This window comes from Euwallacea similis, chromosome 6, assembly GCF_039881205.1.
Source record: "Euwallacea similis isolate ESF13 chromosome 6, ESF131.1, whole genome shotgun sequence".
NCBI classification, from domain to species: domain Eukaryota; kingdom Metazoa; phylum Arthropoda; class Insecta; order Coleoptera; family Curculionidae; genus Euwallacea; species Euwallacea similis.
The window spans coordinates 3259853-3286856 of record NC_089614.1 but is presented as its reverse complement, the minus strand read 5'-3'; the positions used below and the strand labels follow the sequence as shown (position 1 = coordinate 3286856).

The 27004-nt window shown below is 32.5% G+C and overlaps 2 protein-coding genes across 5 annotated transcripts in view; both read left to right on the top strand.

Annotated features, from left to right (window-relative positions):
* The window catches only part of sosie, a 99238-nt gene extending 91856 nt beyond the window's left edge, over nucleotides 1–7382 (top strand). Inside the window, exon 5 of the transcript XR_010752198.1 lies at nucleotides 7370–7382. The gene's annotated coding sequence lies outside the window, so the exon portion shown is untranslated. The remainder of the gene's footprint in view (nucleotides 1–7369) is intronic.
* Nucleotides 1–27004, top strand: part of LOC136409723 (uncharacterized) — a 159378-nt gene that overhangs the window by 821 nt on the left and 131553 nt on the right. The window lies entirely within an intron of this gene.

The window sequence follows — 27004 nt, the reverse complement described above, 5'->3', positions numbered from 1 at the left end:
TAATTATTGCGTGCGCTTTCTCATTTAGACGGAAATAAACAAATCACCAGTTGGCAGCTTACACGTTCCTACATAAATTTTATTACATCCAGCTACTTTCATTTAAGTTTTTATATTATTTTGCCCTTGAGTGAGCTAAATATACATTATAAAAAACATTGTTTTCATTCTACTGGGAGTATAATCACTTTTTCATTTGCAAATTTTCATATTTATACAAGACTTTGAATTCTGGACTTGAAATTTCTTGCTTACAGGGAAATTTTGGAATACTACATATTGATCTTTTGTAGAGCCTTTAATTATAAATTTTATTTGATTCTGTGGATAGGAATTTTATTGTCTTCTAAAATTAATTATAAATTTTAAAATGTTTAAAGATTTTAATTTTCCGTGCGTTAGCACAATTCAAGCTTCATGATTTCCTAACATTATTTTCAAAAGGTTTTCTAGGTAGTTCAAATATTTTATAAAGAGTCTCATGTGCGGCGTGTTTATTATAGTTCTGAAAATTGGTGGCAAAATATTTTCACATATTTTTTGTTTCTTGAGAAGTTTCTTCCCCAGCAATAAACATCTCAAAGATATTTAAAATACAAGTTCTCAAACGTTTCATCTACAGGGTACATCTTAACTCTATTTAGACGTTATTTAACTTGGCCCCTGAACATACTAGAAAAATTAGTTTTAGGCAAAAAGGTCATGGTTGGAAAAGCTGTCTTTACTACGATACAGGGTAGTTCAAAAGGGTCTAGATAAATTCGGGACGGACTCCACATCTAGCTATCAAATAAATATTTTTTAACTTTATATGCAGATTTCTGCTTACCGCAATATGTTTGAAGATTCCTTGGCTCTTTGTATGTGTTACTATAAGGATATTTCTAATTATGATCCCTTAATGATGTGGGCAGCTATTACAGAAATTTGAAATCTAGAGGTAGTTTAGGGGCTACCTAAAGTTATGGCTTAGGATAAAAACTTTCCCTTGACTCTCGATTGTCTCAATAGAGAAGGTGTAGTGAAATATCAGCCACATATCGGACGTTATGTGGATGGGGATAGCATAACAGCCCCCATACGTTAGGTTAATGTCGTCGCATTTGTATGGACTGTCGGGATTGTTAGCGAGTCAACATGGATTTAGGTGTAAGGCACGTCGAGTTCCAATCGAGCCGGGCTACTAATAGGCCCCTAGAGCCCCCTTTTCGGTCCTTACTTTATTTCAGTTATCAAGGCCGGATCTACATATTATTGATATTCTACGACACGGGACATTTGCTTTTTCTGTTGCCGGTGTTTTTCTTGCTTAAAAGCTGTCCCCGAAATGGCAGTGCTGCGCCCTCGCTCTTCGGGGACAATTTATATAAGCTTTACATATTTTCTGCGTCATGTGTAGCACCCATTTCCACTGTCGCCGCCAGAATTTACATTATTGTTGAGATTTTATGAAACAACGTGACCGAACCTTGGACCTAGTATATAAGTAGTAAAAACGCATTCCGGATAAAGTTATGAGGTAGTTAAATGGACGAAAGGTGGAGGCAAGCAATAAAGGATAATAGGTCTCACGTTCAGTTAGCAAAATGAAATATTCCAGTCGTAATTTATAACGTTATGTAAAGTACACCCTTTAGTTATTGGAAGGAAACTATCTAAGAAGTGACACCGAAGGTATTTCCTAATATATTCCGGTGGGATATCTCGGCACCTTAAGACGCCGCTCCGCGACAATATAGCTCCGAACTAATGCTTTTCTGACCAAACTACATAAATAATCTGCAAATAGCAATTAAGATAAGAACGTGTTTAATATTTCAATGTGCTTATGGGAATAGATTATTGGGGTGCCGCACATAGAACCCATATATATCGCAGAGAGGTGTTAAGACTCCTGCAAATCCCTCCTCCAATTTAATTAATTCCCGAACTCTCCCTTATTGTCCTCCGTCCTCATACACAACTTCGAATGTGTCCTCCGAATGTTTGTCTTAATTACCCATTTCATTTAACTCCTTAAACATTTCTTCATGCTTTTCTTCATTGTTTACATTAGTTTATGATGCCTAGGAGCAGTTTCTGAAACTGATTCAAATTGCTAATAGTATGTCATAATATTTCTAATATGAGGAGTCTCGGAAATGATAGGGGAAACATTATTAAATAAGAAGAAAATTTATTCGACGTTTCGTCTCCAATGAACCATCATCAATTAGATATTTTTTTATTTTGTGTTTAACCACTTATTTTTTAAGTTAAAAAAAATTGATTGAAACGTGTACTCTTCACAATTAAACGCCTATCAAAATGTAAGGTTTTTCGTATTTATCGATTGTTATACATATAGTAAAGGGTCTCAAAGAATTGGATGGACAATAAGATACGACTAATTTCTGATGTGAAATAGACTGATTTAATTCATTTTACCTATCTGCAAAATTGCTTAATTTTCGCGGTTAATTGTTTCAAAGATGATTTAACAAATGTATTTTTTTAAATGTTTGAACAGCCTTACACTATTTTGATTAAATGCAGTATACTAGTTTACATAGAGTGCATCAAAAAATAATTAAACTCAATTAAGTTTAGTTGTTACTTTTTGATGTAATTATTACTATTTATCTAGTTGGTTATCCAATTTTAATTTATAATTAAAACATTTTTAGTAAATTCCAATAGTTTAGTTAATTTAATACGTTTGAGAAAAGTCCGCATGATCACTAGGATCTCAAAAACTAGAGAGGATACTAAGTCGATGAAATTATGGTAAAGATTCAAAATTACCTCTTCAATCAAATTCATACAATTTGTTTCGATATCCGATGATTCAACCTTCATCACTAATTTTTTTACCAATAAGTATATTTTTATTTGGATTCTGTTAAAAGAATAAACTAATATGTCTCCATCATGCACACTAATTCTCGCTTTTTCATATTTTTTTGTCTAACATATTGTATTTTGAAAGCTTAAAATTGCAAAAAGATGGATAATTATTTTATTTTTATTGTTAGTGGATATAAAACTATTTACAGATATAAAATAGGATGATGGTTTTCGTAGAAGAATGATTCTTTTCGTAAATAGTTACATAATGAAAGAAGGTGCCTTTATTTATTAACTTACATATTTAACGAACGTAGAGTTTCGCGGGATTACAAAACCAGTTTCGGTATAAATTTCAGTATTGTACGAAACCGAGGCCTAGATCGAGACAGAAACTTTAACTTCTGTTTCGAGACCGAACCTAGGACTTCCTTCACCTCGGTTTGGGTGTGCGAGACTGAGTTTACTACCTACTAAGAATGATATTATGTAGGTCTGGGTCTTGTTTTCTGTATACAAAACCGAGACTTTAACGGAGAATTCGAACGGAGAATAACGAAATCAAGACTATAAAAATCCAGTTCACCGTCTCAATAATCACAATAATGCTAACTGTTAGTACTACCGATTTCGGGCATAACTTGAATGAATCAAAATATCTGCTTTTTCTTTTGATTTTTTATCATATAGCAAAATTGGCTATTCGTGTATGTACCTCATTAGAATATGTTATTTTCTGCAACGTGTGTCACATTGCGGGACCTCCTTTGGTTGTTTCCGCAGAATCCCATGCATTTCCTAACTGGGCACATAAATAGCTAATAATAAAACTTATTATTAGACAATAACAGTAACTTTTTACATTTTCTATGACTTTAATAATAAATGAAATACGTTAAGAAGTTCGAAGACAATGTTATTTTATTCTCATTGAGACTGGTTTCATAAAACGATGAGTTAGATAAAGGAAGGCATACTTATGTAGAAACTGGTTTGAAATCATTTATTTTCTTTACGTCTTATAGTTAATTGGCTTCAGGAAACAACGTAAACCAAAACTGCTAAAAAATGTATATGTGTGTTTAAAACAAGAATAATAAAGTTGCTGATAGAAGAATGAAGTCAAAACGTCGCATATCGCATCTAATTGCATCTTTTGATATAACAATGACAAAGTTTTAGTTTTAATTTATTTCCATACATGGTATATGATATATACCATATTTGATATAACGATGTTAAAAATATTGCATTTTTTTAAATACCTCAGGAATTACTTTCCTAATTTCAAAACTGAATTTGATTGAAAGGGTAATTGCGCAACATTACCACAATGTAACCAACTATGTACCTCCCATAGTTTCCAAAAATCGAATAGTCACCTAGAAGTTTGGGACTGGGCACATTTATACTTAAAATGATGTTTTCGATAAAGAACTAAAAATATGTTTAAACCAAACGCATTATAAAATATCAGGACCAGATTAAAACCATTAAATCGATTATGGAAAAAGCAGCTATAAGCAAAAACTTGTAAAAATCCATTTTTAATAATTAAAATTCCGCTCTGAGTGTCATTTTGTTGGTTTATAAATTACACTGCTTTATTACTATTTAGCCAATCTGTACCTCCTGTCATTTCCGAAATCTCGGTTCTGTACAATTTTATGTGGTGGTGATATTCAGAGTTGCTTATTTTATTATTGAAACTATATTATTGATACCTATACTCATTAATTAATTTAAGCCAGATATATAACGTGTCCAAATAATAAGTATGAAAACGTTCAATTGTATCTAGGTATGCGGCAAAGATCTAATAAAATGTTATATTTATTGGTAGAACAAAATATCGAATTCAACGGTGATAAGAGAATGTTCAAGCAGGGATGGAGACCTTAAAAAAAGTTATATATTGAATCGTTTTTAGTTTTCTTGCTAACCATTTACATACTGTATATTGTTTCAGTACAAATAATTATTTCCGCAAAAGACACCTTAAATTTTAATTTTGAAATTTGACAAATTGGACCAGTCCCTTCCCAATAAAAATTCAGTGTGAAGTAGTGCTCTTATTGATAAATTATTTTATTATCCGCCGCTCTAAAGGGGTTGCTGTAAATCTTAAGACCGGATATACAACTACTTGTTAGAAAGTTCTTGCGAAGGGGGAAATAGGCCTAAGAGGAAAGCTCCTTTCTTGCTTTCACGATAGAGCTCCACGAATTTACATAAAACAATTTATTTGAAACTGTCTTCAACATAATCCGTACGAGTAGCTACAGAAGTACTTATTCGAGTTTATTTTTTATTTTGTGGAACCTAGATATGTGTTTGATGTGGACGCGTTAATTAAATGATTTCCGAGGACGGTATAGGTTTTAATTAGGGTTCTAGTAACAAATTAGATTTAAAAAGTATGCGTAAAGAACAGAATGGAAGCATTTCACTTAATTTGCATGGCACTTTAAACTGGAGCAAACATTGGTCGAGTAGTTTCTGAAGTGCTCGGCAAGGTTTTTATCTATTAACGAAAAAAACGGTAACAATCAGAACTAACCTGAACAAACAGAAAAGTGGTATTAATTTTAAAAATAATCTAGAGCAAGTACTTCATTACGACAGTCAATAGATTATATCAAAATGATGCAGAGCAGTGCACGCAATAAATGGCATCAGATGGGCTTGTTTACTTTTTTAACATATGGCAAATAACAGGAGAGCACTCTAAATAGGATCGCGCTATTTTAAAATAATTATGCGATTTTGTAAAACCAACAATCGAGAGTCCGGATGACCAGTTTTCTGTTAAAATAATTTGCTTGTTTGCCATCTGTCATTCGCCAGTCCATACTTTATTCAAGCTTAGCCTATATCTATAATTGGTTCGAATTACCGGCTCTATGATACTAATTCTCTTTTGTTATTGCGAATTGAATGAATTTTATTGCCAATAAAATGAGGTAATTACTTTACAAGTACAAGCCGCAAAAGAGAGAGAGAGAGAGAGAGAGAGAAATTGACAGTTCTATGGAATTTTATCAACCAGTAGAAGAATGCTTGGGTCACCCTATACATTACACCATCTTCAAGGCTTGAAGTTTCCGTCTTTTCTTAAAGTTCCGACGCCAATGGCCTAAGTTTTATGAACTTTCTTTAAAACTCTCTATGAAATAATAAGACATCACAAAGAAAAATCCCGTAGGGCCGCGCTATACTGGCCATAATTTCGCGGTGAGAAATGACTCGGTCCATCCTTTGTCATCGGAATAATGACTTCTTGGCAGATAAGGCGTCCGGGCGGCAAACGGTCAATTTGGGTGGTCACTTGCGTGCATCGTGCCTGTATTGTTCCAAGTCCGGAACGATTCTGGATAGGCTAAATGGACTGTGAAGCGATAGCGCGCGACTGACCACGGTTCGACTTATCTGGATGCGAATTGTCCCCCAACAATGCCACGACTTTCAACCCTCGGACATACGTTCGATGCATTGCATTTTCTTGCTGGTTTCTCCCTGACCCCGTTTAGAACGACGGATCAAATGAAAATTTCCAAACACAAAATGCTGTTTCGAAATATCGTTCTTTTCACCCCATTGATGCGACCATGAGGGACAGACGTTGCATAGAAAGCAGCTTAAATAGCAGAGGGGCACCCTTAAACATTGACTTTACATTCCTCGAACGTCGATATAAATTTACAAGATACCTATTTATAAAATAATAATGCCCTTTTAACCACTTTAACGTCGGAAACCCCCGGGCAGAGACCCAACGAAACTACTTAGGGGCTGATTTGTTTCTTTCGTCCAAGGCCCTAATTTATTTTCTTGTCGAAGCTTTATTGCCTATTAGAAGTTTTCCGTTTTTATTTATTCCCAAATTAGTTCTTAACGTTAATAGTAAGATTTTTGAAATTATATTAAAAGAAATAGATTATCCTACGCTTACAACGGGCAGTAAGCCCTTATATACTTCAAACATCATATCTCATTCAAATATCTTTTCTATTTTCGGATATATTTAACTTAAAATATTAACTAGAAATCTGCATTATGCATTTCGAAGTTCCAGCAGTTCCGATAATTTAAATACTTTTGTCATTTACCAGTTTGATCAAAACACATCGTACAGTTCATAGCATTAAAACGTCGTCGGCATTCGTCTAGCAAAAACATCAACTATACTATACCTTAACAGTGAAGAAATTAGTCATTACGATAGGTCACACAAAAACCTATGAATTGCAAGCAGGAAAACACGTCTATGATGGTCCACAAAACGTACAGCAGTTCAAAGTAATGCAAATTTTTAAATTTCTCATATTAATATAAAATTTCAATGCAATGTCTTTCTTATGTATTTTTTTAATTAAATACTTTAATAAATATGTTTTTTTTTTATTAGAATGCACAATTTTATGCAAGTAGTACTTGCGAGTAAGGTAGTTGCCATTACTTTTGAACGCTTGAAAGTTTGTGGTAAAATGGAATCTCAGGATATTATTGAAGTTGAAGAAACTGTATCTGATGAAAATAGCAGGAAAAGTAGAAAGCCGCCGCTGACAAAAGACGCTAAGGAAATTTGATTGAATTGAATTTATTTGATCTTTTGCCATACATCGACAGCTTTAACTCACTGTAATGGGGAGATGTGTTTATCTACAAATATTTTTTGTGTGACCTATCGTGATGACTAATTTCTTAATTATATAGATATAGTATAAGTGTTGCTTAGATTGGTTGATCACGTGGGTTATTATAATTTTTAATTAAGAAGAGGAGATGAAGATTAAGGAGAAACGGGCACTAACTACTCACCTGAACTAACTGGCAATGAAAAAAGACGTCTCTATCTCTATCCCTATCTACTACTGAAACTGGCAGAACAGATAAATTTTGACGCCAGACCGGCATATAGATATTGAATTGCGTCGCGGCACGTCTTGCATTTTCAAGTTTGTTAACTTCCACGGTGTAGATGAATATTTAATTGCCCCACCTTAATTATTGTCGGGAGACATCTTGGGACTCGTTCCCCAAAACAAAACTTTGTGTTTTGTTAATTACCTCCTCATATTCTGGAATTAGGGGAGTCGTTACCACTTAAACACCACGAGTTGGAGCAATCTTTATTTAATAATGAGGCGAGATTTTAGAACGGAAAATCTCACCTAAAAACCTGCTTGACCTTAATCGTAAATTGATGTCAAAACATGACAAGTCGATTACCAAGAGAACACATCCGGGATTTAATAAGAAGAGATGGGGGTGGTTGAAGTCAAAACGCGAGAAACAGTTGAACATTAACTGCGAGATGCACGTACGAAGAGTCCATAATTTTGTCGTCTCTTCCGTCACCCTGAGCCCATTTGACGTAACGAAGTACACAGGTAAATTTACGGGGGAGGTGGATGGAAACGGGCTGCCACCCTCCCAGTGATGAACTGCAAGACTAATGAAATGTGGAAATGCCGTTTGAACATTTAAAGTCAGACGGAAATAAGAGCGGAGCTCCTTATTTATTGAGGCGGTGCAAGGGTAAACAAAACTATCTAGAGATGTCCGAAAAAGGCATGGGGAGAGGAAAAATTAAGGGAACATAAAAACTGCTGGTTAAGGAAGGAAACAACAGCTTCCATAATAAATATCTAATGTTATATAGGGAATCCGATTCTTAACGATTTCTACTGCAATTTCCGGCTAGCTAGCATTGGCTTTGGCAGTAGCGTAGCCACGAATTTTTTGATAATAAAAAAGTTTTCTAAAGTCAAATTAATTTATTAGTTTCTAACTGGTAATAAATAATGCTTAATTTCTTTTATTTTTGGGAAGCACACCTCACACACCAACAGGGGAGCGGTAGAATTGCGCACTATTCTGAGTTAAAACTAACTCAGAAAAAATATTCACCTTTTATTAAGGGCTCGGACGAACGTTGTTGTTAACGTTTCAGCGATAACTCTGTCATCGTCTTCAAAATCTTGGAAAAAATTATTATACAAACGAAAAATAACTACTAAAGTGTACAAAATATCGGAGTGTAAACTATGTGAAACACTATCAAAATCTTCTACTCAAAAATAAACATAAAAAATGAAAATAAACGGTAAACAAAAGTATATGAGAAGTGAATATATTAGTAGTATAAACTCACTCACACATCTACTGTCCAGATTTTTGTTTAATATCCTAAATGCATGACTAGGAAAATCAGACTCTTGAATTAAAAATTGTAATAATTTTTTATAAACATTAAAATATTAGACGCAAATCACACCGACAAATTTTGGCGTTTCTAGTTAATTAGCAAATGCTACAGTTGATAAAACATTTCAATTTTAAAAAATAAACTTGAAAATGACGTCAATATTGGAGAACACATTAAATTAAACATAAACACTAGCATGAAGTTATTAGCGGTTTATTTTTTATATCAAAATGATTATCAGCAAACGCCAAGGGTGGCAATGGGAGCCCCATTGTCTCACATACTTAGTAATTTTTGCATAGAAAATTTTGAATTTAATCACGTTGATAATTATAATTTAAATGTTAAGTTTGGTGGAGATATAATGATGACGATTTTTCAATATAGGAGCATCATAGCTATCATTTAGATAACTTTTTCAATCATTAAAATTCGAAAGAACCTGATATAAAATTTACAATTCAGAAAGAATAACATAAAAAGCTTCCTTTTTTAGATATTTTAACCAAAAAGATTAACAAAGGTTGGAACAAGTGTTTATCAAACGCCAACTTCCACAGACTGTTACTTAAATTATAACTCCAGCCAGTTAATCATGGCAAAAAAGGGAATTGTAAAATGTCTATATGATCGGGCAAAGCGAATATGCAATTAACAAAATTTCAATGTTGAAAAGACATAAATAAAAAATGTTTTATTTGAAATCAATTATCATTGCAATTTTATAGGTAAATGTTTTCACAATTTCAAACAGCTTATAATGTGACAAAATCAAAATTAATTTATTCCAAGCTTCTTTACATCATGCATAGCAGGTATATAAAAATCAATTAAAAAACAAATTGAATGTTAGCACAGTTGTTAGGACAGGAAAGATAGAACGTTGGAAACCTACCAAAATAGAAACATAAAAATGAAAATGAGTTAACAAAAAATGTAATATATAAAATTCCTGGCGAAGCTGAAAAATTTTATATTGACAAAACATTTAAACCCTTAAAAAGAAAATTAAAGAATACCAGAACTACATTAAAAATAAAAAATTTCATAGGTTAAATAGGTGTTAGCATGCCGGTGATATTGGTCAGAAAATTAAATGGAATCATGCTTGCATTGTTACCAAGAAACCGTTATCAAAGAGGTGTAAAATCAAACCAAAAAACCAATTAAAAAAAAATGTTTTCCAAATCAAAAATCAATATGTGACATTTTGTTCAGTAAGTATGGATAAAATTTGGTTACTTACTTGAACTCCACCTGGAATACACAAAAAAAACTAACAAATGTTTAAAGTAATTACCAGCACACATAATAATGTGTTAAAAACACAGGTTAAAATACGTACAATGATTAAATACCAAGTAGTTCCCACAAATCAACCTTTCGGAATGATAGCATGACTTACATAAAAAAAAATTTCATTCTTCAATAATTGAAAAAAGAAATTTTAGAGTATTTTGCACGTTTTAAATATTCTCCTCTCATACATTATAGTTTATTGTTTATTTTTGTTTTTTTCTATTATTTTTTCTTAAGTTCTAAAAACGGTGATGAATTTAACACTGAAATATTAACACGGGGGCTCATGTGAGTCCTTAATACACAGAAGATATTATTCTCAGTTAGTTTTTAACTGAAAATAATGTGTAATGTCACCGCTCCAACGACTCCTATTGTATGTAAGGCATGAGTCCCAAATATAATATAAGAAAAAATTACTAAAATTTTGTTCATATTGTAGCAATATTTCTCGAAATAAGACCTAAATGTTTTCATTGTTTTCAAAAGTTAACCTTCACTGATTGTAGAAAGCAAAACATATCAGCCTCAAATACACAAATGACAATTCATATTCAATTAAAGTTGTTTTTTTGATTATTTTTCCCATCATGCCCATTTGTTGCTTTTTAGAAATACAGACATTTTCATGGGCCACTGTATATGGAATGTTTGTATTGCTACTCAGAATAGCGTATAATTCCACAGCTACAGCAACCGTTACTGGTGTGTGAGGCGTTATTCTCAAAAAACTAAAAGATATAATGACTGAACACAAAAGATCATATTTACAATAAACAATGAGGTCTCAATAAAGCACATTTTTTGAGTATTTGGAAGAAATTTAACAGGGCGCCTGTGTAGAAACAAAACAAATCCAATACTCTTCTATGCCATTTAGACGGTTCGAAGAGTTTCAGCGAAATAGCGATTCGTAACACAAAAGTTTGAAACTGATATTGCGAAGGATAAAAACAGTATTCCGGATGGATTTTATAAGCAAACTCAAAGACCAAAGTATTGTGCCATTGCTTTAAAGCATTATTCGCGACTTGATTGATTGCGATTCGGAAAGAAAAACAGTGGTATTGATTAATTCCTGGGTCATACTTCAGGAGCTAAGGAAAAGGAAACTTTCCGGAATTGTTTTCCGGTTCCTCGAATCTATTACTCTCGGTGTTTCAACCCTGCATTCGGTTTTTACCTACAACAGTACTATTTGGGGGCTAAAAATAGGCTGAAGGGAGGTCAACAAAAATCTTTCCCCATCTGAGTTGTTTTTAGGGCTAATGTCTTCGGTCAACAATTGTTTTTAAACTCAAAATGGCATGTATTGAGTTACAGTTATGGTAAATAAACAAAGCGGATTGGAACGTTCAGAAATAAAAAACCCATTTGGGATGTTCGTAAATATTCATCGCCGTTGCAAAAGCCCCAAAATATTGTTGTGCGTTTATTTTGCAGTGTAATACGTTTTTTCTTGGTCCGACTTTTCGGCATAGGGGCTGCGTTAATATGCTAAACCGTTTTTTTGATTTACAGATTTTGTTGAGGGTTTCGTGTTGATTCGATGCATGTTTACGTTTAATTTAACTTTGCCCTTTCGACTCGAATCGGCAATGAATTAATTGCATTCCGGGGCAAAAAGTTTATTAATGCCCCAAGTTACATATAGCATCATTCATTATAGTGATCGTGCGATCGAGGGAGTAGTTTCAAAATTGGGTTTGAAGATAGAGTTGTTAAGACATTAGAAGCATTTAATTTTTAGAAAAGTTTTGATCAGGGATCGAAATACAAGAGGGGCTCGTCAGCGAAATTCACCTTATTCGTATTTTGTGTAAATAGTATATAAAAAGTTCCATGAAAAACAGCCAAAAATGTAGTATCGGCATTTGTCCGTCATTCAATTTTCGAAATTTAACAACGTACCGCAATGGTTTAAGGTACTCCCCGATTAAGTATTTTTTCTCCATAGCTTCTACAGTTTTAGAGATATATACCTAGTATAATTTTCTCATTCGTCTGAGACGTATTAATTGAGTCGTAATCGTTAAGGCATGCACAGACATGCAATAGAAGTTGGTAACGTAACACTGCGTCATAACAAGATACTGCGTGATAGTACCCGATCATACGACAAAGTTCAATTGGTTTTGACACTTTCATCTAGACGAACCAAAGCAATGCTTTTGAGTTGTAGAATTCTTTTTATCTACATTTTGCTACATTTTGTATGTATTCGCAATTCGGTTGCTTATTTGGCTCACTCCTACTATTCTATAGGCCGTTAAAATAATAAAGTTGCTGCTTTTGCTGCTTTCAGTGAGTGCGCAAGACAAACGGTAGGGACAGTCTTGAATATTGAGAAAGTTTTACCTGTTATTAATACTAATATAATTTTGCTCCGAACATAGTGAGACGACTTTTAACACTCCTAGAACTTCTGGAATAGAAATCGTTTTCTTTAATTCTTCAAAAATGTCATATTCTAAGTCGGTATTTTCTGGATTTTCAATAACATCTTGGTCTACTCTAAGACTAGTAGTATTCACAATGCTATTTTTATTCCATTGTTCAACATTGATTACCCTATTGATTACGCACCTTAAAAATTTTAATTTTATCATTTATTACGAAAATGTCTATGTATGGTTAAATTTACCAGTTCGATAATACTGAGTAATTCAATGGTTTCTTTAACTCTCAATTCTAAGCTTTCGCTGAGTATAATTTCTCAAATTCTTGACAAAAGTAGATCATCTTCATCTATATCATTTTTATTAAAAATTCGACGCCAACATTTTTCAATAACAGAAGAATTTAACTGCTCCCAGGCGCGATGCAAATGAATTACAGCATTTAGGACTTAAGCTTATTAGTGCGTCACCTATATTCTTACTTTTGGCGACCAAATGGCTTCATAACTTCTTTCTATAATACAATATAGTTAATCTCAAGACATTCTGATTTAGAGGCTATAATAATGGTGTAAAATTTCGAGATATAAATATAACAAATATAGCGTCATCTTCGGTTTTGAAGTTTTTTGCTAAAAGATGAGAGAGAGCATCGTCTATAAGGAGCAGTACATGTTGCTAAAGTTCCTGAATTTTTTAAAATTTTTCAATTAAAAAAAATCACTTCTAACTATATGAATATTATTTTTAATTTTTTACTTTATTTATCTTTGGAATAAACATTTTTGGAATTTTTGTGCGGACTAGGGAAATTCTTTAGAGATCGAGGAAATTACAGTTTCCTCATTTTTGGATATTCCGCCATTTTCAAAGTGCGTTTAGTTATTTTATTGAGTTTAATGCTCTAGTTCACTGCCTTCATATTTTTTTCCTGTTTATTGTTAATCAAACAAATAGTTGATTTTGCAACTGTAAACTTTTTAGACAAAAGTGTAATGATCATGCCTTTGTTGTGATCGTCTATAACTCTTAATTTATTGTAAGTGGTTAAGAATTTTTTGTTTTTTGCTATTTTGATTGTACTCTAAAGAGTCACACTCCAAATAAATGAATTTTGCCACTTATTACACATATGTAAGAATTTAATAATGAATATATTTTTAATGCTACATTAAAACTAGTACGGTCGCTCAAGAAATAATCCTTTTTTTCTTCTCTTTTTAGATCATTCTTCTTTGGTATTTCCTCTAAAGTCTAGCATAGTTCCCTACATTTTAACATTACAAGTGACATAACGCTTAACATGCAAAATATCCCAATCGAGACGCAATATGTATAGGATTTTCTTCAGGGTTAGGTAAAGGAAATTCTTACACAAAAAACAAATTTTTACATGTTTCGCTGTAAAATATACGTTTCTGTAGATTGAAACAAATTGTTCGAAGTTATCAACAATTCACACTTGTGTTGGAAATATTATGTCAATAATTTGCCTGTACACACTATTGTTTACACTAGCGTGGGTTCACACTAGCACGAGTATATTATATAAGCATGAAGGGAAAAATTTACCATTGATTTTATCCAGAGTTAATGTCGTAAGGAAATTTTGTATGTGCATGTCAGCGCCATTTTAATCGATTTTTTAAATTTTCCCAAAATATTGTACAAATATATTATATGAAGGCCGCGGCGGCAACCTCCATTTTAACTACATTGCATCACACGCACAATTTAATTTTAGTAAATCGTTAGTATGTTTTGCGTATATGTTATGGGACGATGTACTGTTGGGCATAAATTCTTGATGCACATTAACTCTTTAATGCCCAAATCTGAATGTAAGAACAAAAAACTGATTTGTATCATTATTTGTTTCATTTATTATTGTCAAAAGAAACGCGATAAACACATTTTACATCCTTTTTTACATATTTGAAAAAAAGAGTACTTATAAGTTTATTTTAAAAATTTAAACCAAATAAAATACATACCTTTCACTAAAAATTAAATAACGCAAAATAAAATTCTTATAATAAAAATATTGTCATATAAAATATATAAATAAATAAAAGTTTATGAAAATTCAACTAACCCGAATTTCACACCCATGATACAATGCACACAGTACAACTTTTAAACCAATAATAATAACAGATGGAAATATAATTTCACGCATGTGCATCAATCCCATGTGACATGTATCCCCTGCAAGTACTGACATGTTAGAGCGGTCGAAATGTGATGAAATTACAGAGTAGTGGCTGAAAATAACATCAATACTTTTAAATACCATCGGGCACTAAAGGGTTGACTTCGATAAGCGAAAAGAAAGTATTATGATGTTTTCATTTGTGTAAAACTAAAATAGGTGTATAAGGCTCATTTGTTAAGATATACTTAATGATACGTGGGTACGTGTTTTTCGAAAACGTATTCTTTTTATACTTAATAAGTTTTGAATGAACACTTCGCAATTTGAAAACTAATCATTCTTGGACCCATGTTCACCTAAGTACGACACCCAACATGTTTCTCACACCAGTGTGCCATCAATTCGATTAGCCACTTCGATTATGTACCGCCCTGTAGATAAATATTTAATACCTGGATATGTTGAATATAAGCCCTATAACAATTTATAAATTTAGATTATTACTACATGCATAGAAGGAAAATTAGCATACCATTTAACATATTGGCGTATTAGCATATGGTGGGGAATTACCTTTTTTCTCTCTGGCCTAGTAGAAATTAAAAAACTGGTTCGATGGCCCGAGATGAACAACGCGAGCAACCCTGTATGAGTAATAAACCAAAACAAATAAAGAATTTGCCTGGGAATAAGCAGAGAAGGGTGGCTTTGTCGTGGAGGGGAATCTGAATGAAATTAAAGTAACAAATCGCGATGTAAAAGGGTTGTTCCGCGAGTCGAGTCGGCATAAACATGTAACTGAGAAAATTAACGTGATGCCGCGTTGTACGTCTTGAGAGTCATTCAAAACCGGCGAACAAACAAGAACAAATGCAAATTAGGTAGGTAGTTTGCGATTAACCCATGGGGATGATCCAGCTACAACATCTATCCGACTAGACGAAGGATTTAAATGCCGAGTAAACGGGCCAGGCATTAACCTTTGTACCGCTAATTAACTAAGACACTTTACCCCTGGCTTAGTAATTTGTATAAATAAACTTGTAAACACTAAAGTTGTCTTTAACTGCAGGATCGCTTGTCAAATTTGTTTTTTAAAGAACACTCGCCACCTGCTGATTTTGGCCCCTTTTGAGGGCACAAGAGCCGGCTTAAAGATAAGGGCCCCATTGCCCAAAAATAAAAGTGTTATTTTTTAATCTATCTCCGTATTAGCGCGAAGGCAAAAAGTGTTGATTATGCCCGAATTAAATGTCCTTTTTCGACGCGAAAACCATTGACCAGGGGCGGAGGTCGGCAATTTATGTCTCGTAAATTTTACCCGATTTCCTGGAACATTAGTGGTGTCTCATTTTAATTAAGACTTGGTTACAGCTTAATTAAGTTGAACGCAACTTAGGAATACAAACTCTGATCTTTCAAAAACATTATTCCTCATTTAACGCCTCTGGTTGGCCACCTTACATTCTAAAACAGTGCTAAGCGTAACATTGTCCCATTACATCTTTTTGTAAGGCCAGTCCAACGCGAGAAAAAAGTTTTAATTATTAGGGTCGTTTATTTATGACGAAGATAAAAACCGGATGAAATATGAGTGCAAAAATATTCTTTTAGTGAATATTGGATTTTTTAATTATAATACCGGGACGACAGAGGCAGTTCCCGAGGAAAGACAATTTATTGATATTCATAACTTACCAGGCCATAGATTCTCCCTAAGTCGATTTCTTTCGTTCGTTTTTGCCCTTTGTTCTGTTCGGTAACTAATTAATTAAGATTTTAGGGGTTTGTTTGCCAACTGCTGCCTTGCATAATCCACTCCCCAACCATTTATTTTTATTCGTCGATTGTAAACTCAAGCAAGAACTAATTGCAAAAATTACATATACCGTGGCCCATGAAAACGTTTGTATGTGTAAAATGCGGCAAATGAACATGTAACAGAGCACAGTAATCAAGAATCCGAGTTTAATTGAGCATGAATTGAAATTTCTTTATTTGAGATTGGTATGTTGCTTTGTAATATCGATGATAGTTGCGATCGTCAAACAATTGGATATTTGATGGTAACAAACATTGAATAAAACATACATATATTGTGTGCTCAAAAAGAATAAAGAGATTTAGGTATTACCTGAAGAAATATTGTAGCAATCTGAACACGGTTTAGTAATTTTTTAATTTATTATTTTGAGAAAATTGCCTCACACACAATTAGAAGTTGTTGGAGCGGTGGACTAATTTCGATGACAAGTCTGTCACTGTTTTCAGAATCTAGGAAAATTAGTGGAAAAACGAAAACTAACAGTTCTCTAAAATGTATGGGAGGTATTCACCCTCCACATATTGACAGTCCAGATACATACATATATATGAAACACTCCAAAATTCCTCTTTTTAATCGTTGAAGAATTATAGTTTTTTCTTTTATTCTATGTGGAAACAATACCTCACACTCAAGTAGGGATTGTAGTGGTGAAATCGCGCCCTATTCTCAGTTAAAACTTATTGGGAATAACATTCACCTTTTACTGACGGCTCGGACGAAAACCTTTGGTAACATATTGGTGATAAGTTTGCAACCGTCTTCAGAACCCAGAAAAAAGTTATTATAAAAACTGAAAATAACAGAATTAAAGAGTATAAAATATGAAATACGTAAAACACTCTTAAAGTTCCTCGTCCCAATCGTTAAGAAACGACAGTTTTTGATGTGAGTCATGTCATCATTTTAAAAGGGTGATTTGAGGTAAGTGTTTTTACCTCAAATTAAGATAACCAACCTGTGTTTTTTTAGAACATTATCTGTGTTCTTGATTACTCTAAATGGTATTTGTTAGTGTTTCGTTTTTTTTCGTGTTGGAGTGTTTGTTCAAAAATAGCCACTGAAGTATTATCTTTGCTTACTGAATAAGATACCGCATATGGGTTTTTGTTAAGAAATATATATGCGCTTTTTTCGATTTTACGCTTCTTTGATAAAGATTCCACGGTTCTATTTAATTCCGTGACGACTATCAAAGGCGTGCTGGCATATACATACATATATGTATATTTGACCCATGAAATTTTGAGTTTCTAATATAATTTTAGCGTTATTTAATTTTGCTTTTAAAAGTGTAAAGGTTTCGCTAATACAAAATTTATCATATTTGCAACAAATTTTGTATAAGGTATTGTTATGTGTTTATTTTCATTTTTTGAATTTATTTTACTAATTGTCTTTTTGGGTCTGATATACCTGCTTTGTATGATATAAAAAAGTTGTAAAATTTTAATAACATATTTCGAGTGAAATTTTAAAAAATAAAGGGCGAATACTTTATTAAATATTGCTGAACGGATACCCCAGGAATTATTGTTTCTGTTCGTAGGTATTTGGGATTTGATAGTTTAAATTTCAAAGAATTTTATGACTCAGAATTACACACCAGCCTTTAACAGTATTCTTCCATACAGATGCAGGACAAAAAAAATTATAATAATCCTTTGAAAATTGAACCAGAAATAAAAATTGCGAAAGAACTCAGAATAATGTCTAAAATTTCGTCGAAAACCTTATAGAAAGTCTTGTGACTAAAAACTGACAAATATTCTCAAAAACTTTATCAAAAACACAATAGATCTGGAAAGAATAAAAATGTCAGTTTAGATTACTTTTCTTCCAAGGACCCGAAAATTCTGTGAATTCTATGCTATGGCTATTGGATCTTAAAAACTGCAAAAAATAAAGGGTATATCAAATTTTCTATTCTTTAAGGTTTCTAATAGGTTTATGTTGATTTTTCACACTATGAGCTTTTCAAAATAACTACTAAAAAAGGATGAAAATAGGCAAAAATAAAATATAGTTCTATTACAAACCTTTTTATATCATATGCAAATGTTAAGTATAGCAGGTATATTGGACCAAATTAAACGATTAGAAAATAAATTTAATGTGAGAACCGTTTTTACGGCAGAAAATACATAAAATTCCTTAGGAATATTAGTAATTTTATATTGGCGAACTGCCTAGAAATGGCAGTCAGGTTCTTTTCCTCCAAAAAGGCATTGACTATCATATTTTTAAGCTTTGTCCAAATTGATTTACCTTTTGGCATTTTGATTTCTGAAAAATAAATGACCAATAAGCTAATTGAAAATGTAAATTTTCTTCGATAAATTTCCGTCAATTATGGACCCATTTTCTGTGTGAAAATTCAAAGCGCTCCTTTATTTTTGTCGCGATGATGCTAAAGCTGATCTGTCACAATTTTGTAAACGTTAAACATGTGCACAAAATCTTGTTTTATATCTGAAAATAATTTTATATCACCTTTAACAACAAATGATTAGTTTCATATGTGTAAATTATTTTTTTTTTTTACCATAAGAGTTGCTTTACTTTTCTCCGATAATGTATTTATATTTCACACGCAATATAAAGTGTTGGTAACAACAATTTTCTCCCTCCCTTCATTGAAAGAGCCTCAACCCTTAGTTACCCGGAATCTATTTAGAGCGTCCAAACAGAAATAAATAACACAGTACAAATAGGAGAAAAGAAAATGAGGGTGTAAACACATAAACAGTGAGTCATAGATACGAGGGGCGATAATCTAAAAAGGGTTAGTGAGTGCATGAGCGCGAACTTTCCGTGCATGAAGGTATTGCGAGTGAAGAACGAGACGTAATATTCTGATTGTGATATGTTGCGGAGCAGCGAAGGATCTAACCAGGATTTCAATGGAAATGAAAAGGATATTCACCCTGTAAGTTGGCAATCGCGTACTTATAGTGATGGAATAAAGTAAACACTCTGTATTGATCGCGAGGCACTTTTAGCTGAAACGTCGATCGGCGTTCGTCTACACACATTTGTACCGCTCATCCGATTTTAATTAATTCCACTCTCAAGCCGCCGGCCTCGGACTTTGCATTGTTTTTAGGGACGTTCCAGCTCCCCATCAATTTTGTTTATTTATCCATCCTTAAATCCTGAAGGCACACACACAGAGAAAAACAAGTGACAATTTCTAAACTCCGTATAACTACCGCAATCTGTGAGCCAACCAAAAGATTAAATTTAGAGAAAGAACAAAGTAGCGTTTTCGGGGTTTAAACGAGCCAAATAGGCCATTATGGGGTCGTAAGACGGGAGTCGAAGCAATTTTAACGAACAAGGTAGCGAACCACGAAGGGTTAGTCGGGTAAAACGCAACGTATTGTATTGAGGATTACATTCTGTTGGTGTGCAATAAATGAGAACAGAAGTCGAACCTCCGGAATACGAAAACGCATAACGATTACATTGAATAGTCCGGGAGCATTTTCCGAAGTACAGTGTGTCCAAGATAAGGATGTCTAAGATGGCGATTTCGTAATTGGTAATAGATACGGACTTGATCAAATGGGAGAAAAATTGCGCATTCAAATGAGTAGTTTTACGATGCAAACAAGTTTACAAAATAATTTTTGGTTTTTGAGTTATTATGGAAAAAAAACAAGTTTTCGAATTTCTTTTTTATTTTTTTTCTCCAATTGTGGTAAGGAACACAAGAAAAGTAAAATTACTTTTCCATCACACTTTGTGATAATTTTGAATTTGATTGTCTTCATTTCATTCTATGATATTTCGTTTATAATGAATGGACATCAACTTTTTTCTTGTAAATACGGAACTTGTAAGTTTTTTTCGAATTTTATGACACTTAGTAATTTCTGCTATGTTTTATATTTTTATTATTTTTATTTAAAAAACATACTAGGAACCTTTGACAGATAAATATAAATAATGTTAAAGGAAAGAAAAACAATTCCATAAATTTCTAGGTGTAATACATTAATGAATTTGTAATAAAAAGTAGTTGATAAAAGGATCGACAAAAACTTACCAGGGTCAAATTAAAAATAAAAGGTGATGATTTTTAACAAATCCAAAGTCAGAACGAAACCAAGATCGTCATATTAAAGTTTCGCAGAAAACTGTAAAAACGTGATTTTAGTATCCCAAAATTTCAGTTTTTTCGAAATAATTGAAAAACCAAAAATTATTTTGTAGATCTGTTTGCATCGTAAAAGTACTCCTATGAATACACAAGTTTTTTCCATTTAACCAACTTTGTGTTTAATTTCGTTTACGAGATCCTTATCTTGAACACCCTGTAGAACTATTGCATGCTAAATTGCTATCACTCTATGCATTGAAAACTAAACAACTTCTTTAATTCAGTTTTCCACGTTTTTGACTAAATATAAATTGGCTCGCCACGGGCGCTATATTTTCGCATAAACACTAAAATATGTGTAAATAAACATTACACATTTAATGGCAGGGCACAAATCGTTTGTATATATTCACACGTACATATTATTTGTGATCTAGTTAAAATTCATGTCCATACAAAAGAAAAAACAAAAGCTTTTAGTAGGCATTAGATGGAGCAAACAAGAAGCATCCCTTTTTCCTTAAATCACGCTGCCATCGTTGGTTTAAGTGTGTGTAACTACTATCTAAAACTTAACTATTTGCACAGAAGGCGCAATGTAAACGAGAAATATACAGAAAAATAATTTCTCTTCTCCTTTGGAGCAGAAGTTGCGCTTCCCAATAATTCAAGTCCGTTAAACACACACACTCTAAGGGGAAATTTCTTAGAAAGTTCTTGCACGTTCCAAAAACTCCTTTACTCACGTATACACAGATTACAGTCGCTGATACTAACAATATAATATATAATAAACGCTTTCCTTTAAATTCTCATTCATACTTTGCCATTTTCGTCGCAGACAAAGAAAGAATCCCACAAAGCTTTTAATGGGGGAAAAGGACGAAAGCGTGCCGTCCCCAGCTTACGGAATAAACCGTTTTCGTTTATTATCTCGAGCAATTATACTTACCTACAATTACAGGAAAATTACAAACTACAGCTAAAGATTTTCGGGAGAAATGAGAAAGCCGAATTGTTCAGACCGGTGGATTTTAGTCCGACGGCAAAGGTTCTTCCATCAGAGACCAATCACGACATCTTTTTTATGACATAATTTTTTATCCATCGGTCAGCATAGCATCATCGTCTGACTCTTCTGAAATCGTATAACATATATTTAAAAATTGGGAAAACTTTGAATGTGGGGAAATATCTAAGAGATGTTCAGTTTGTTATTTTTTTTGTTAAAGTAAAATTCAGTAAACTAACTGGTGTCGATATTTGGAGGTGCTTTTTCGAGACTTTTGCAACCGGGATGGACCTAAGTTTTTATACAGAAGTAGTACTACTTTTTTTTATAGGTCGGATTTTTAGGGGTCAAAAACTGATATTAATGATTTTAGAGAAGTACTCTAAAAACTTGGGTCATGCTTCCTCATCTATTTAAAAATATACACATTTCACATCGAATTAAGCAATTATGAAGTTTTCTACATTAAAAAGATGTTCTGTCGAAATTCACTAGATTTCGCAATATTGCAAAAAAAGAAATATCTTTTTTTAACAAATATAAAATTAAATATGAACTACGACATGTTTCAGCAAACTTTTACATGTATTATGACAGCGAAAAAAAAAGTAGATAAGTCAATAATGCAGAAATCGAATATAACGGCATTAAGAATATCTAAAGTTACACTTCATATCTAGACAACTTGCTGCAATAAAAGAAAACTGACAATGTTGTTAAAAAATACATTAAAAAAATCCTTACATGTATTGGTTAAATTCCTTTGTAATGAACCATATAGGATTTATGATCAAAAAACGAAAAAATAACAAATTTCAGTTTTTAGGGAATATTTAGAAACCTATTGGCAACGCTACCAATTTGAAAACTTAGTCTTCTTTAGTGTTAAATTGTCTAGTTTTTATTAGAAAGAAGAATTAATTAAGTACACTTATTTTACCAAGAGTACTGTTAGTGTAGTTCCCTCTTTTTTTTCTGTAATATATATTACTTTGCAGGAACAGCTATGTATCTCTTCATATAACTGAAATTCCAATAGTGGTGTTCGTAACACGGGCACACGGTATAAATAATTCAAAAACTACTCATCACAAACAGATAAAAATAGGATGTTATAAAGATACCTACGTATTAATGGGCAAACAAAATTCGTTGAGAGATTTTCCATATCATTAAAAATACAAAAGACTCCGCAGAAAAAAAATTTATGGGCTCAATATTGAATTTCCACATCTTCAGCCTATTTTTGTTTTTAAACTTTCAGCAATAAGTCATCTGATTTTAATCACTGTTAATTCTGTTTGATTAAAAATAAAAACTTCTAAGAAGTTTACTATGAAGCCAACCTAGAACTTTAAAAATGACGTATAGAGCGTTTTAGACATCTTTATATTAGATATACTGCATAGAAAGTAAATACATATTGTTTGACATTTAATACGTGATTGGATATTGTATCTGCAATTCGAGACATCTTGTATACATAGGATTTTTTTAAAAATCTTTGAAAATCAAAATTGACCTTAGTTTGTATAGGAAGAGGAATGTTCATACATTGATTATAAAGGCGGAAAATATAGATCGACTGATCAGTATGACTGGAAATGTGTACTCACGTTCAATACGTGTTCAGTTTAAGTTAATCAGTGAACAAACGATCAATCGTGTTGATTTGTAATTTTTGAAATTAAGTTTTATTGTGACATTTTTGTATTCATTGTAAAAAGCGCTCAATTCAAAATGGAGATAAAAGTGAAAAACAGAAAAATTTAATAACGTGGGAAAAAAATACAAAAAAATGGTTCCGTTTGGCGAAAAATCCAAAATCACATTCGTAATAAAAGAGAAATTTTAGACTAAATCCTGCTTTCAAATTGATATTTGCGGGATTTTTGGCTAACTTGCGTTAAAAAAGCCTTTGGAGGCCGATCAGAATTGACTTTAGATTGTTCAAGGAAACAATTTTCAACAATTTCGACAAAATTGCGCGATCACAGAGATATTTGGAGGAATTTTGTCTAATTTGTGTTGATAATGGGTGAAACTTATTTAAACCCAAATTAACCTTTAAGTCTATGTTACAGCGAAATTTTAAGAAATTTTTACAAACTCGAGTTGACTTAAGGCATAGTTTTTAGGATAGTTAGGACGACCTAGATTACATTAACTTAAACAAAATATTTTGAAAATTTATTTATCTTCGAAAGTGTTTTTCTTGCTCTACGGTTCCTTGATAATTCTAAAAAACATAAATTTTATCCACCTAACAGCCCTTAAACCTGAATTAGCACTGTTTTACACTGTTCGTTGAGTCACCAATTTCACATAAAACGGTAAATCTCGGACAATTAAATTGAAAATTGCACAATTAAAGAGCGTAACAGTCAATTAATTGATGCGTAACTGGCCAGTATTAAAGCGACCACCCCAAAACGAGCAATGTTGTTTTCATAAAGCGCGATTTTCACGTAAACTCGGGTAATACATCCGTGTCTGTCATCAGCTTGATCGGTTTATTGTGAAATATTTGGTTGGGGCTCAGTTATTTAGGGTAATTCTGTTTTATTTTGACACCATGTGAAGATCAACAAAGAGCACTGAATTTTGTTTACCAAAGACCGAAGGTCAACAGAATCGATTTCCTAGGGAAATTAGCATTTAAGACTTCCAACAGATTTTTCTGCAATTTCGAATAGAAGCACCTGCCTGTCTTCAAAATCTATTTAAGCAATATTGAAACTTTTTGTTTAATTTGAAAAAGAGAGGAAAGTTTATCAAATTTTTAAATATGAATATCTAACAATTAATTTATGAAACTGATTAAATGATTCAGGATAATCAATTTAGCATACATGTGTCACTACTGACTAACCACATTTAGTGCATAATTTATTTGACAATAAACAAACCACTAAAAGTTATTCCTTATTGATTTTTATTTGTATGTAAAAGCGTCTTAATGCTAGAGATGGATTGAATAAACAAATGGGATATTTACAAACTGGTTCTAAATATAAGCATCAGTTTATGTTTGTGCTTACGTAAATAAAAGCAAACATACAGTCGAGCACTAATAGAAAATTTCATAATAATAGGTTCGCCTGTTATACATTTTTCACTCGTTTCATGTTAGTTCTGGAATTTACCTAAGAAACAATGAAAATTGTCAAAAAAATTGCAACATGCAATTTAAGGACAGGGTGGTATTTTTTATCACGTGATATTTTTTATGGAAATTAGTTTTCCAGGAAAAAGGTATTTTCAGGAGATTCTCTCAATTTCTTAACATTTTCAAGTGATTCAATTTCATTGTTCTTGATGTGGATTTAACTGATTGAAGGGCAAATAATATGTAGATTTGACTTCCTAGCTTTTCAATAAAAAGTGGACATCCATTTGTTTGACTGTAATCATTTTCTGCAGACAAGGACAGCAAAACTGTCTCAAAGTAGGCACAACAGGTACATATGCCGGCTCTAATATATTTTTTTGTTTGTTTCATCATCCTTTTTGTCAACTAATCCGTTTTGTCTCGGTGGATTTTACTTCTTTTGATAATATGTCCATTTTCTGTCCATGTCTTAAACTCTTAATGAGGCATCACTTACTTTCTAATTTTTAATTTCCATGGCTCGGATTGTATTATATGCATGCTTCAATGTAATTTTTTGTATTCAGCTTTATGGTTAAAACTTTTCCTTTATAATTTCACCTTTTGATTATAATGTATGCTTTTATGATATATCAAACTATAGCTTACGGGACAAAACAGCATACATATTGCAATATTCTAACGATACTATAATACATTTATTGTAAAAAATAAAACGACTGAGAAAGCGGTAGAAAAACAGTAACGGACAACATAATCACAGTGACAATTGTCAGAATTCAGACTGTCAGACCATTCTGAATCCTCTTTGCATTACAACACAAATAAGATAATTTCGTTTCCTTTTCCCTACAACCACTCTATTGAGGCGTTTTCAAATATTTCTTTCTTTGCTTTTTATCAATGATTATTAATGAATAGATGTAAATATGGTGTCACAAGGGCAGAAAGATTAAATGGTTGAGAGGTTTTTTCCCGGGAAATGCGTAAAAGATGGACCATATTAAAATAATAGCAAAGAACGGGAAACGGAGGAGATACTACTCAAGAGGGACCCGAAAGATCAGAAAAAGAGGGCTAAGACGAATAATATTAATCTAGGGAATTACAAGTTCTCTTTTCTCACTTTGGTTGTCGATGACAGTTTCATGTTGATTTCGATGCTTATTATTAATAATTTTGTATTTGTTCGTCTATTTTCACATTTTGTACACGGTCAACACTATTTCTTTTAATATTTGAAATTTTATAACCTGCTCCTGAACATCTCACCACTTTTCCCCATATTCTGTACTTCCGGAGTTTGTGTGAATTTGGAAATGTTAGTTGATAAACCTTACTTTCAAAAACTATTAATTTCGTAAAGTTATATTTTTCATAACATCTTAATGAAGGTAGAACTTCCTCCGTTTGCTATAGTGGAGCATCTGGTAAGCTCATAGGCAGTGCAAAAAATTGTTTTCGAATATATTTTGAACATTATTGCTTCAAATAATAATAAGCTATAAATTTTTACTCAACTAGAATTTTTAAAAAAATTAACATTTTACCTGGCAGGCAGAGCGAATCAACATTTAATTGAAAATATTTTTTAAACCGTCAAGCATATGAATTTTTTTTTAAATCGCTTTTTGATTTACAAAAATTCAGAGCATTATAAATTGTAAAACATGGAACTTATCAGCGCTGATAAAAAGGTTAGTTCGATTCTTTGTGCCTGGTTAAGGCGCCTAAAGTGAAGTATTACCTGGCTTGAAACAGATATTATAATTGAATTTATTGTATCCAACCGCCCCTAGGAGCAATTTAAAATCTGTCAACCAAACACTGTGAGATTTATTTCCAATTTACACAATTAAAAAAAGCTAAAAATGCCTGTAAAATGAAAACAAGCAATTTTTGCATAAAGCAAGTTTTGCTGAACGGCTTTATTTTTTTATGTGCTAACACGCTATACTCATTTGTACTAATATTTTTGGATTATCCTGTACATATGTGCATTTGCAGATGATTTTTGCCATTGGGCCAGTCCGGTCCAGACCACCCCTATTTAAGGGCTT